The sequence below is a fragment of the Fistularia commersonii genome, chromosome 8 (genome assembly GCF_037954325.1).
Source record: "Fistularia commersonii isolate RoL2024-O1a breed Wild chromosome 8, RoL_Fcom_v1.0, whole genome shotgun sequence".
NCBI classification, from domain to species: Eukaryota; Metazoa; Chordata; class Actinopteri; order Syngnathiformes; family Fistulariidae; genus Fistularia; species Fistularia commersonii.
In genome coordinates this window covers 1,733,598-1,748,549 of record NC_141291.1, presented here as the reverse complement: position 1 = coordinate 1,748,549, position 14,952 = coordinate 1,733,598, and positions in this window count along the sequence as shown.

Genomic DNA, 14,952 nt, shown 5'->3' with positions numbered 1-14,952 from the left:
GCCTGGGACACCAATACTGACCGTTTGCTTTTCTTTTAATTATTATTATTATTTTTTTTTATATTATTAAAAAGTCCTGTTCAGGTGAGTTTGCCTTTGAGGATTTCCTGCAAAACCTCCAAAGTTCTGCATCATTTGTGAAACCACGTTGATTTCAAGGCACAAGGGTCACTGTGTCATGAGAAAATAAAAAGTAGAAAAAGGGCAAATAGAAACAACAATTACATCAATGATTAACGTATTTTCAGCACTATAAGGCGCACCTAGAAGCTTTTAATTTTCTCAAAAACTGACTGTGCGTCTTATATACGGATCAATATTGGTTGATTATAGCTACATCGCTGTCGTAGCAGCAGTAAAAACAGTAAAGGGGAATTCCAGTTTGTGTGTATATAAAGACCCAAAAATGGCACCTTTCAAGTAACACACTTACGATGCAGAGTTTAAACTCAAGGCGATCAGTTATGTAGTAGAACACGGAAATAGAGTAGCAGCGAGAGAATTCAACACGAATGAATCAATAGTACGGAAGTGGAGGAAGCGACAATATGACCCGCGCCGAGTAAAGAAGAATAAACAGAGTTTCCGAGGAAACAAAGCGAGACGGCACAGTTGGAGGACAAGCTGGAACAGTGTGTTGTCGAACAGAGAGCGGCAAGTAGAAGCGTCTCGACAGTCACTGCGAATGAAGGCAACAGCGCTAGCTAGCGACATGAACATCAATGAATTTAGAGGCGGTTCTTCTTTGTCATGCTTTGAACTGTGACAAATAGAGTTGGAAAAACATTGTTGTCAACAAAGGCGGCGCAAATACCGGTAAGAGCTACCGGTACGTACGGTACCATATTGTGAATGCACTAACTTGTTTTGGGAGTGAACATCGGTTTGTATTCTATTAATAAAGTTTGACTGACTGACTTATATGACTGTTTTGTTGACTTTAGCGAAGCTTCATCTAGCGGATGCATAACGCAACCCCAGCCACTACAGTGGTTTGTATTCTATGTGCCTTATAATGCAAGTGCGCCTTATATACGAAAACAATTTTAAAATTGGCCGTTCATTGAAGGTGCGCCTTATAATCCAACGCGCCTTATAGTGCGGAAAATTTGGTACGACTATTCCGATGGTTCATGGCCCTTGTTTATTTGTTTCTTTTTTATATTTTCACCGATTAATCTGGTCATTTGTCTGCATTTGTCCGTCTGTCAGTCAGCTTGTTCATTCATTCATTCATTCATCGGTTTGTTCATTCATTATCGTTACGCCGTATCCTGCAGACGGGGTTTGTTTGCGAGTCAGTCACAGAAGGGCATGGAGGCATAAAACATTCCCCCTTTCATTCAAACATCATTTAGAGACATAAAGCTGTCATGCAAATATTGTTGAGATACAAGAAACATTCATCCTCTCATTAATTTATTATGCACAGAAACACAACATTCACTCTGTCGTTCAAACTTCATTTAGATGAGATGTACTTTTCAGATCTCGTGTTTGGGAAAATATTTAGCAGCAGCAACAAGACATACGAGGAGAAGAGAAATCTAGATAATATAGCTAACAAATACAAGTAGAAAAATAAAGAAAATACAAAAATAAATAAATAAACTGTGGAGGGTAAAAGTCTTAACTGGAATCTATAAAAAAATAAATAAATAAATAAAAAAAGTCTCTCCATATTTACCAATACACCGGAATACATAATGAGCACGGTGTCAATGTGAATAAAATTCAGTAACAGATTCTAGTGAGCTATTTCGCAGGGTTATGACATCAGCTAGGAAAGATTTCCTGCATGTTTGCGTCCTCCTTTCCGACACCATATCCTAGTCGTCCGTCCTCAGACCGTCCACAGAGCCAACCTGCTCCCAGAACATCGATTGATTGCATGAATGAATGAATGAATGACACGTGAGTACATTACATTACATTACATTTGGCAGATGCTTTTATCCAAAGCGACTTACAACAGAGAACATAAGGACTGCAAATAACACTTGCAAATACAAGATGCACAGGAAATATACAGAACAGTAAGCTTGGGTTAGTGAGTTTTTTTTTTTTTTTTTTTTGGCAAAGACGTACACAAACACACACACACTGCATAGCCTAACTTGGTGCCTAACCTGATCTGGGGCATCAGCGCAGTAAAAAGTCCTGAAAGAGAAAAGTTTTTACCTGTTTCTTGAAGGTTGAGAGAGATGATGCTCGTCTTGTTGCTTCCGGAAGTTTGTTCCACCACTGAGGAAGTAGAACTGAGAACAGTTTTGCCTGAGATCGCTTCGAGCGAGCAGAAGGTACTGCTAGTTGTATTAATAAAAATCTTTGCATCGCTACGAACTGCAGACGACCACACCGAGGTGCAAACCTCAGGGCGGAAGCCGAACCCCCTTCGCGGCCTCGGCTCGTCGGCGGGCAGGAAACGCGTCGAACCGATGACCGCTGCTAACGGAGAACGTCTTTTAGGAAGCTTTCCCGCTCATTCAAACCCTCCTCTTTAAATGAAAACACTTCCCCTCCGCCCAACAATCTGGATGTCCATCAGCTCGGTGTCAGCGAGCTGTTAGGGACGGGCTCGCTGGACTAGAATTGCATTACAGGGCTAGTATTGTGGGCGCCGGGAAAATAATGACTGCCGGAACACACACACACACACACACACACACACACACACACACACACACACACACACACGCTCCCGGTCGTTTACCCCGGCTGTTGCAGAGCAAAGGATCTGCAGAAGTAACAACTCGACTCAGCTATATTATTTCTTGACTGAAATTACCAATTTGTCCTGGACTCTGCGATGGAGCAGAGCAGCTGATTGGACCGCTGCCGGCTGGGGGCGGAGCCTCCCCTACCCCACGCTCGCAGGGAGAGAGGCTCTGCAGAAGTAAGCATTGCTAAGCTTATGCAGCATCCTTTTTGTTGTTGTTGTTGTTGTTGTTGTTGTTGTTGCTAGCTCGCTTTCTCGACTTCCAAAAGCAATTTAGCTTTGCCCGTCAGCGTGACTCGAACGTCGGGACCCCGACGAAATGGCGAGACGGCGGCGAGGACTCAAACACGACCTTCAGATGAGGTGACTCCGCCTCCTCCCGTGACCTGACACTCTTTTCTAATCCCATTAACGGCCAGAAGGATCTTTAACAATCGCTATTGATACGGAATCCCGAGCTGGACGCTCAATGTTGACATTTTCCAACGTGCTCTTTCACATGAGAGCATTAAACGGTGTGTATCGATGTGTTTGTGTGTCGGTGTGTTGCAGCAACGCAGGTAACAAGACAATAAACCAATGGTTCACAATCTTTCTTGGTAGAAATTTGACTTTTTTCATCAGGCCCTCCAGAGCTTATTATCATAAACGTCTGATTCCGCCTTCACCTTGCTGTAATTTCCGTACTATTAGCCGTGTCGTTTTTCACACGATTGAACAAAGATAAGGCTATTTTGGGGATTTTTTTTGGCTAACCAGCTTCACGCCGCTAAAACATTTAGCTTCGTCACAACGGACCTTGAAATTCTGAAACCGTTCGACACCGAAGAAGAAAACTTTAGTGGTTGCTGGCTTCAAAAAATAGTGGCTGGTCATCAGCTGGATGGATGTGTTCAGTTTTTCTATTTTTAATCGTACAGCAGGTTCATTGGAGACGAGTGAATGAGAGGGTGAGTGTTTTATTTTGCTTCAATGATGAGCCAGTGAATAATTAAATATTAGATGAGAGGGTGAACAGATGCTTGTAATGCATGAATGAGAGGGTGAATAGTGATATTTTTGTTTTTTTATGGATTATATGTAAATGAGAGGGTGAATACCATCATTTACGGACTATAAGATGCTACTTTTTCCACACGCTTTGAACTCTGAGGCTTAAAAAAACAATGCGGCTAATATGTAGTTTTTTGGCTAACCAGCTTCACGCCGCTAAAACATTTAGCTTCGTCACATCGGACCGACGAATCGGCCGTGAAATTCTGAAGCCGTTCGACACAGAAGAAGAAAACTTTAGTGGTTACTAGCTTCAAAAAGTAGCTTTAGGATGTTTTCATGCAGTTAGTCGCTAGCTGGATGGATGGATTTAGTTTTTCTATTTTTAAACCTACAGCAGGTTCATTGGAGACGAGTGAATGAGAGGGTGAGTGTTTTATTTTGCTTCTATGATGAGCGAGTGAATAATTATATTTTAATTAGATGCTTGTCTCTGTGTATGCATGAATGACAGGGTGAATAGTGATATTTTTGTTTTTTTTATGGATTATGTGTCAATGAGAGGGTGAATATCGTCATTTCTGGACTATAAGATGCTACTTTTTCCACACGCTTTCAACTCTGCGGCTTAAACAACAATGCGGCTAATTTATGGATTTTTTTTTTGGGCTAACCAGCCTCGATGAAATGACCGTGAAATTCCGAGGCCGTTCGATTTCGGCGCCGAAGACGACGACTTTAACGGTTTTAGTGCGGAAAGCGGGGATAGAAAATGGATGGACTTAAAAATAGGGCAATACTGTAATTGCCCGATATAAAGTGTAATGGTTGTATTCAGATTAAATACTCGCAACTGACAAAAGGTTTTATCATTTGAATCTGCGCCCGAACCTGATCCCTGGTACAAAAAAAAGGTCGGGGGCCGCTGCTCTAAACAATAACAATAATTAAGAGACGTTAAAAAGGACAGAAGGATAAAAGTAGCTTAGCAGAGGACAGGATGAGCTGATTTGACGTGACAGTCGCAGGAAGTGTCCAGAGGTGCGCTTGTAACTCGGACTGCTCAGGTTGCCGTCCAAATGCTGCTGTCCGGTCTGATATCTTTGGGCTCAAAGGTGCTCGTGAGGCGAGAAGGATCTTCCAGGATCGCTCCGGGTTTGTCCGTCCCCCTTTCTCCAGCTTTCCTCACAAGCTTGTCGAGCCTGTTGTGCACTACGGCGCAGAAGAGCTCGCTGGCGAATACAGGATCCGCCTACAAACACCCAATGAGGTTTCCAGTCCAGTTTATGATCAGTGTGGACCCACACTTGTATGTCCACTGTGTCTTCCTCTTCCCCCTGGATGCTGGTGGGATGTGGATCTCCTCAAGTTCTTCCCTGGTCCTGGTGAATGTTGAGTTGAGGGTTATGTTGGATAAAGGGTTCGGTTTTTCGAGCAAAAAACAAAATTTGCTGCCTCCATCCACCATCACCTTTCCATCCACAGTGTGGACCCCAAGGTACTTGTATGTCCACCATCTCCGCCTCTTCACCCTGGATGGTGGTTTTTGAGGGTCTCCTCCAGTTCCTCCCTGGTTATGGTGATGCTGGGTTGAAGGTCTTGTTGCTTCACCAACCAAACTCTCCATCAGACCTCTGTAATCGTCCTCCTCATGGTCGTCGTCAATGCATCCGACCATGGAAGAGTCATCAAACTTTTGGAGGTGGCAGGAACTGGAGTTGTGGTGGAAGTCGGAGGTGAAGAAGAATGGAGACAGGAGTGTGTGTTTGTGCGTGTGAGTGTGTGTGTAGTTCCTTGTCCCCTTTGCTGTTTTTGTTCCGTTGGAATATTTTGCAGCTCCTCCAACCTTTTTTCCAAACGAGGTCTTTTCCCCTTGCAAGCAGAGGAACCATGGAGAGCAAAGAGCTCAGCTCCTACAAATGTTTCCGCTGCTGCTCTATTAGTGGTTCCACAGGAACTCCTCTGAGAAAAGTGCTTGGTGGAACCTTTAAGCCACATACTTCTTGCAGACTACAGAATTCTAGTTGAAATCTTCTTGTAGTGGCAACTGGACTTGTATGTCTTCACTTGAAGTTGTTTCATCCTTCATCACAGAGGCTTCTTCACTTCTTATGACCTTGTGGGGAGTTTCTGAATGTAACTGCCAGGGTTTTGGTGTCTAGGTTATGGTGGCTTGTGTGAATGAGAGAGCTGATCGGCAGAAGCTAGGTGTGAAGGGGTTCCTATGCTAATGGGGTGTCATTTGTTGGGGACAAAAGAGTGGGATGACCTGGATTGGAATGTGAAAAGGTTTTTTTCCGGTTTGATAAAGATGGCTTTTTTGACTCCTCTCTCCTGGATGAGGAGTTTCCAAGCTCTTCTGTCCTGCTCTGTCCTGCAGGAACTTCTTCATTTTGGACCAGAATAAGTGCAAAGTTAGCTAACGGCTAAGGGGTTCTTCACACAGTGAATTGGTGCAGGGAACTGGTCCATCTTATTATTCCTTGAACGCTGCGGCAGCTTCCATCTCCCCGATGTCCACGCCGTCTTCATCTCCTCCTTCTTCTTCTGTGGTTTGTTTTTGTGTGTGGAGCTTCATGTGCAGTCCCTGCCTGTGGGAATGCTAAGCTAAAAGGCTCCCCCTGGAGGAGGAGGCTACTTCCTGGACCCAAATCCAAGGCGGACAGCTGCTTCGACATGTGTTCGTGCGGAGTAACTTTTTTTTTTTTTGTTTATTAATTCGTTTTTTTAACTGTAAAACAACGAACCGAGGTGATCGGTGGAATCATTTGTGAGTTTTTTAATTAATTTACCGCCGGCGTCGTGCTCTTTTCACGGATTTGAAGCCGCCACGGCGTAATGATGCGGTTACCCTTTTAGAAATGAATCACCGTCCCTCCCCTCTATCCTTTGCAAGTGACAGAAAGCCTTGTTAGCGAAGCGCTCCCCCTTATTCCCGGGAAGTCAGTCGTTTCAGACTTTTTGCTCTCTGCCAGACGTTTGCACGGTTCTGTCGCCGTCGCCGCCAGATCGGACACCGACCAGACTAATTATTTAGAATTCAACCCGCGTCGCTTGTCCTTCTGCGACACCTTTGCGTGTGAAACCGCCCGAAGTGAGATCTTTCATGGCTGCGGTTCACGAGTCTTGTTTTTAATGTTTTAGAAGGCGTGTAATTGGAAGGTGCGCGTCTGCTTCGTGGCGTTCGTCCGTTCTGACGACCGCCAATCCACGTATTAGTCACATTAGTAATTGGATCGCGAGGGAAAATATGTTAATGTGGCAGAAATTGACTGAAATTTTGAGAGAAAAATAAATTGAGATTTATTTTTGATGTGAAAACTTGCATTTCTTTCCCCTTGATGCGAACCAGAGGACTTAATAATCGTGATAATAATAAAATATAATATAAAATAAAATATATGAAATATATACTGTATACTATATACTAATATATACTATTATTATAAAATAAAATATAATAATAAAATAAGAATCGCAAAATTATTATTCAATTTGAAATTCTAATTATTATTATATGAATTGTTTTATACTCAGTGTGGACCCCAAGGTACTTGTATGTCCACCATCTCCGCCTCTTCACCCCAGATGGTGTTTGCTGTGGATCCAGCTTCTCCATGGTCTGGATGACGTTGAATTAAGTTACATAAGATGACGGATTTGGGATTTCAAGCCAAAAACACAATTTCTATGACCGATTATTTTTGAGGGATGGATCATTGTTTACAGTACATTGACATTTCAGTCATTTGGCAGATGCTTTTATCCAAAGCGACTTAGAAGAAGTGCAATCTGAAGATCCAATGATCTGAAGTACCAGCAGTACCAAATAGTACCAAGTACCCATCTCAGAACCGTATACAGTGATCCCTCGCTATAACGCGGTTTACTTTTCACGGTTTCGCTACTTCACGGATTTGCATGGTGCATTGTGTTCTGCATTCTGATTGGCTAAGAAGTCACTCCGCTTCTTCTCTACCTGTGCGTCAATAACGTTGCAGTTTAATATGTACACGTACGTAAAACAGCTTGGCAAATTTACATGACGTACGTGCAAATTCTCTCGCAATTTCGAGTTTCTCTAAAACCCATAATGTTGACAAAACGCTCTGGAGCGAGAAAAGGCAGCGGAAGATGCTATCTATCGAAGATAAAGTTAAACTTCTGGACATGCTAAGGGAAGCTAAAAGCTATGCGGCTGTAGGTCGGCATTACGGAATGAATGAATCTTCCGTTCGTTCCATGAAGAAGGAAGAAAAAAACATAAGGACGACAGCAGCGATAAGTTTTAATAAGGATGCAAAAAGGGTTGCAACTGTCCGCATTTTTAATTTTCTCCCGTTTAATCCAATTACTCTGGTCGCGGTGGGCGGAGCTAATCTCCGCCATTTGAAGCCTTCTGTTTACATTGATGATTAAAATTAAGGACGACAGCAGCAATGCATAATAGAGTATTTAATTGTATAATAATTGCAAAAAAAAAATAAAGGTTTCTATTTCATGGATTTTGCCTATCATGGGTTCTTTTTGGAACGTAACCCCCGCCAAAAACAAGGGTTTACTGTGCACACATCCCTTTTTTTTTTTGGCGGGGGAGTTTGGAGCAAAGTGCGATCAGCAGGGTCGTGCTTGGTGAGGAGGTATGTTTTCAGCTCACGGCGAAAGATGTGCAGCGACCTCGCTGTTCCGACCTTTATCGGGATCAACTTTCAACCTGCAGGTTCTTCTTCTTCTTCCCTTCAGCCAATCCTCTTCCTCCGACCTCTGATCGTCCCTCCGACGGCCTCCTCTGCTCCTCTTCATCCGTCCAAAGAGGAACCTCCTCCCTCCTCTTCTGCTTTTACTCTCCGTCTTCTGGAACCCGCCGAGCCTTCATTTTGTAGCACGCCGACACTCGTTCGTCGTCACAAAGCGAAAAACTCCCGCGTCCGGCTTCTGAAGCGGCTTCCTCCGAGCGCGGCGGCGGCGAAACACATCTACCTGGGACTTATTAACCACCAGAGGGAATGAATTAGAGAGCGTAGCGTCGGCGGGTTGGCGGGATCCTTTCTTCCATGCGCCGCTGAGATTCAACTCCAATTACCGGATCCATCCGACTCCACATCCGTCTGCGCCGTCTTGTGCGGCCGATCAAATATACCAGTCGTTGCAGGAGGTTTTTTTTTTTTAAAAAAAAAAAGGGCTAACTCCCGCTAGCTAGCGTGTCGGCTTCTTGGATTTTTTTTGTTTTCCTTTTTTTTTTTTTTTTTTTTAATTTAAGATGCTTTTGACAAACTTCAGGGAACGCCGTGTTCCCGATGGGTTTCTCTCTGAGGAGACACGACATTCTGATCTGGACTTTTATTTCAAATCTTTATAACCCAAATTGTGTTTCTGTAGTGCAGCTGGCTTGTGTTTTACCTTCATGGTATTTTGGATATTTTGGTAGATGGATGGTTGACGGATGGATAGATGGAGGGATGGGGGGAGGACAGATGGATGGAGGGATGAACGGATGATCGAAGGAATTGATGAGTTCATAGATGGACAACGGATGGCTGATTTAATGAATTAATAGAGGGATGATTGAATGAATAGATGGAGGGATGGACAGGGGTTTGATAGAGCGATGGAAGAAGGAATGAATAGATGGAAAGAGAAAAATAATTTAAAAAAAAAACTACCTACCTACATGGATGGATGAATGAGAACATGGATGGATGGATGGGTGGATGAACAGATGGATGGACGGACGGACAGATGGAAGATTGGATTGATTAATGGAAGGGTGGATGGATGGATGATTGAATGAATAGATGGAGGGATGAACAAATTGATGAATGGATGGATGGATGGATGGATGGATGGATGGATGGATGGATGAATGGATGAATGAATGAATGAATGAATTGATGGATGAATGAATGAATGAATGAATGAATGAATGAATGAATGAATGAATGAATGAATGGATGGATGGATATACTATCTATGTATGTATGTATGTATTTACACTCCTGTACAAATTAAAAGAAAATGAAGAACAAAAAATAAAAAGCTTCTATATACATAGAAGGATGGATGGTTGAATGAATAGATGGATGGATGTACTGTACATATTATACATTGAAAATGAAAAAAAAAAGGATGAATGATGGACGAATGGATGGATGGATCGATCAATTAATGGTTGGAGAAATAGATAAGTGGATGGATGGATGGGTGGAAGGTAAGATGGATGGATGGATGGATGGATGGATGGATGGATGGATGAAGATAGATGGATGGATGGATTGATGATCAATGGATGGATGGATGGATTGATGATCGATGGATGGATGGATGGATGGATGGATGGATGGATGGATGGATGGATGGATGGATAGATAGATAGATAGATAGATAGATAGATAGATAGATAGATAGATAGATAGATAGATAGATAGATAGATAGATAGATAGATAGATAGATAGATAGATAGATAGATAGATAGATAGATAGATAGATAGCTAGCTACACCCTTCAACATACATAAAAAAGTTGCTCAGGCTGTTGAACGCCTCCAATGTCCAGTCAGATGAAATGAAAGATTATTGATTAGAATCTATCAATCTATCATTTCCATAAAAAAACACATCACAAAATCCCCTCCCGGGAAAAAAAACCTCGCCAATCCGATCGCGTCATGAAACCACAAGGTTGGCGAGGCAAAGGAGCTCAAACATCTGCGTTGCTCCTCAAAACGTCCAACCGAGAAGAAACTGGGTGAAACTGAAGGTGAGGAAGATTTAAAAAACAGAGAGAAGGAAAAAAAAAGACACATGATAAAAAGGATAGATCATAAAACAATGGATGAAAATGGATTGGGGACATGGATCTGTGTGTGTGTGTGTGTGTGTGTGTGTGTCGCCTCACGCTGTATCACTGGAGTGCTGAGATGTGTTTATCCAGTCACACACGTCCTCCCTTTGGCAAACGGCGAGCAGATCTCCATCATGTAAACACAAACAGCGAGCGCCGCCACGACTGCCACTTCCTGGCGTCTGAAAACAGAAGGCGTTCGGAGTCTCCAACACACACACACACACACACACACACACACACACACACACACAGACTCAGGTATGTTTCTCTGATTGCTGATAAATGTTTTGAACTCCTCTTGATTAAAATGAGGATTTTTGTTGTTTTTATTTTTTTGCCAGTTTGTTTGCCGATTTCCCCCCCAAAAAATAAATAAAAATAAGACACATTTCCAAGTCATTGTCAGCTTTATTGACAATTTTCTCGGCATGGAGTCGTCTTGCAGAGAAATAAAGATGACCGTACTCACCATCCGGCGGTGACGTGAAATTAAGAAAATAATACTAATTAACATTTAACAATGAATATTAGATTTATAGTGCACGCAGATACAACTTACTAGTACTTAGGTGAAAAGATTTTAACAGGATAAAAATGTGTAAATATATGTATTTTGCAGTTTATGTGCAGTTTCATGCAAAACCAGTCAGAACGTAAATAAAAGGGATTTAAAAGCAGATTTTTTTTTTTATATATATTATTACATGTGTTGTGTTTGTAGGGACAGTATTAGATTTCATATATGCCATAATCATTTAAACGTGTACATATTTATTTATTGATATCCAAAACCCTTCACCCTCTCATTTACGCATCAGATTATGAACAAAAAAAAAAAAATCAGCCGCTCACCGTCTCATTTGATAATTCCATGCATGGGAAATTGTTTTGCAGCAACAACAAGACGTACAAAGACAAGCCAGTGACAAGCCTACTAAAAAATGTAATTGATTAAATTTAAAAATTAAAATGTATTGAAAAAAAACATATAAATAAATATATAAAAAATATACAAATAAATACACATAACAGATAAACTCTGACATGTAAAAGTATAAAGTAAAATCTACCAAAAAAAAATAATAATAATAATAATAAATTAAAATTAAATGTTCCTTCCATGTGAAGAACTCAAATCCTGTCTGAGATCAGATGTTTAATAAATGTGGTCAAAATGTTGTGCTTGTTTTTTTTTTTCTTTTTTTTTTGCAGTCTAAGCGTCCGGCGTCTCTCGCCTATTTCCTGCAGCTGGATATTTCAATGAAGCCGTAAGGGGACTTACCCTGCTGCAACCCAGATAAAGCAACCCCCCCCCCAACACACACACACACACACACACACTTCCGCTCCAACCTCCTTCCCAGCCCCAAAAAAAAAAAAAAAAAAAAAAGAAAAATTAGATATGAGGATGATGAATTACCTGGCGCTCTCTTTTTGGTGGCGGTTTAAATGTTGTCTTCATTGGCGAATGAAAGCGACATAATGAATTTTGCACGGCGTGCAAACTGGGCCGGCCGGCGCCTCACATAAATCACTGCTTCCTCGCCGCTCGCCGTTTGATCAGCACATTCTGAGATGCACTTCATTTTTTTTTCATAAATAAAGGGACGTCTTTTTTTCTAAGGTGGAAGCAAAGTGTACTAATATATGTGTGTGTGTGTGTGTGTGTGTGTGTGTGTGTTAGAGCCATCGATTATCACTTTCAGAGCTTCCGTGGGTCAAATTTTCACCAAAACCTCCCATTGAATCTGCTTTATTTACCTTAATGACCCATTTTTACAGGGTTATTTTGTTTAATCCACTTTGTATTAACATGATTGTAGTGGCTATAAAAAAAAATAAATTTATTTAAAAAAAAACATCCGAAGCTGTAATTAAATGTAAAGGTGTCGCGGTTTTTCCCGCGTTGTGCACGAGCGATGGAGGTCCGGCCTCCTCAATGGCGGCTTGATGTGGTTAATCCAATCCAAATCACAAAGTAAATTAATAAACACAATTAATTTTCCTCCCAAGTGGAGGCGGAAGATTACCAGGCGTGTGCTGGACACAGATAACCATATTAAAACTACATTCCTGTGAGAATTTAATTTAGTTTTGTTTTTGTTTTGTTTTGTTTTTTTCTCCCCCCCCCAATGGGCTGAAGGACGAGACGTAATTGATTGCTATGTATAAATAAACGCAGCATCAGGACGCCTCGCCGGCGTTCTGACGAACGTCATTATGAAAGTGATTGAATCGACAAACACGGATTCACATAAAAGAGTCGCAAAAAACAGCTGATCAGAAGAAAAGCCTTTTATGAAATTAGACAAAAACCTTTGTATAATATGGTGTAATGTTATATACGTCTTTAAAGGAAATGCGTTCCATGATCTCTCATTTTAACATTAATAGGAGCTCTAATTAATGAAAGGTGCTTGCAGAAATAGATAAAAGCATCCATAAGTATTTGAACAAATGAATTAGTCAATAATATATGATATATATTTATTTCAATCATCCATTTATTCATTAATTCCTTCACTTTTTTGTCTATTCATTCCAACAACAACTTCGACTGAGGAGGCTAAGCAGGGATGATGGATGGATGGACAATCATGATAATATTAATAGTAATAATAATAATAAGAAGAATATTAATAATATTACTCAGAAAATTCTGCAAATTTGAATAATACCATCGATACTAATTAAGGAGGAAAATTATAATAATAATAATACTTAAAATAATTGTAATAATAATATTTACGGTAATAATAATAATAATAATAATAATATGCATTGTCATAAAATAATAATAATAATAATAATAATAATAATAATAATACTGCGAGTACAACTTCTACTACTACTACTACTACTACTACTACTAATAATAATAATAATAATAATAATAATAGTAATAAAACCATATTAATGATAGTATTGCCATTAATAACAATAACAATAACAACAACGGTAATAGTAATACTAACCATTATATGATAATATTGCCAATCATAGTAATAATAATAATAATAATAACAACAATAATCTCAATTTTTATTATTATTAATAGTATTGTTATTTATGTTATTATTATAGTTATAGTGTTAAGAGCAACAACAATAATAATGATGAAAAAAGTAATTCTATTCCTGGTGTTAATAAAAATAATGATAATGATGGGTATGATAAGACTAATACTAATTCTTCTTCTTCTTTCCCTTTGGGCTTCTCCATCTAACCCTATTTTCTGTTTGCTTCTCTCACACCAACGACCTTCATATCCTCTGTCACTTCATCCATCCCTCCATCTTCTCTTTGGTCTTCCAATCTTCTTCCAGACTTCCAATTCCAGCATCAAGAACAAGTAGAAAGAGCAACAGAAACTCTCTGCTTTCGTGTCTTTAACCACTTTCATAGACGGCATTAAAATGATAAACCCGACAAATATTGATCCCTTCAGTTCCGGAGGTCGGCGGCTTGTCGTGAGGGCTTTTACAAATAAGACAATAGTGGGCATGTATGGGACTGAATTATTTACTTTTTTTGGGGTTCCTCGGCGTGGCTGCGAGGCGCCGGATGTCCCTTCCTCCCTCCCGCCACCTCGTCCTGTTCTTTTATTCATCAGGCGCACAACTTCATTTTCCCTCCAGCGGTATAAAATGAGACTATTGTCTGCAACACATTTACTGGGGAGATTAGCAAACATCTTAAATAATGCAGCGGTGTGACTGTCAGAGCAAGTGATGTATATTTTAAGCAAAACATTTTGTTCATCACAATAGGGGTAATTTCTTTGCAGTATTTAACGGAAAATTTGCTCACGGTGGGAGCTGGCGTGGCAAGCAGTGAAAGAATTCAGATGTTCTGAAGTATATTGTGCACTAACTTATACTGTATACTTCAGAACATATTTCAGATGTATAAATATTAAGTCTTTGGCTATTAAGTCTTTGGCATATGTGTGGCACACTTTGCTGTCTATTATTCAACTTGTAATTACTTCTTCTTCTTCTTCTTCTTCTTTCGGCTTTTCCCGTTAGGGGTCGCCACAGCGAGTCAACTTTCTCCATCTAACCCTATTCTCTGTATCTTCCTCTCTCACACCAGCTACTTTCATATCCTCTCTCACTACGTCCATAAATCTTCTCTTTGGTCTTCCTCGAGACCTCTTGCCTGGCAGCTCCAATTCCAGCATCCGTCTACCAATATATTCACTATCTCTTCTCTGTACATGACCGAACCATCTCAGTCTGGCTTCTCTGACCTTCTCTCCAAAACATCGAACATGTGCCGTCCCTCTGATAGATTCATTCCTGATCCTATCCATCCTGGTCACTCCCAAAGAGAACCTCAACATCTTCATCTCTGCAACCTCTAGTTCTGCCTGCTGTCTTTTGGTCATTGTAAC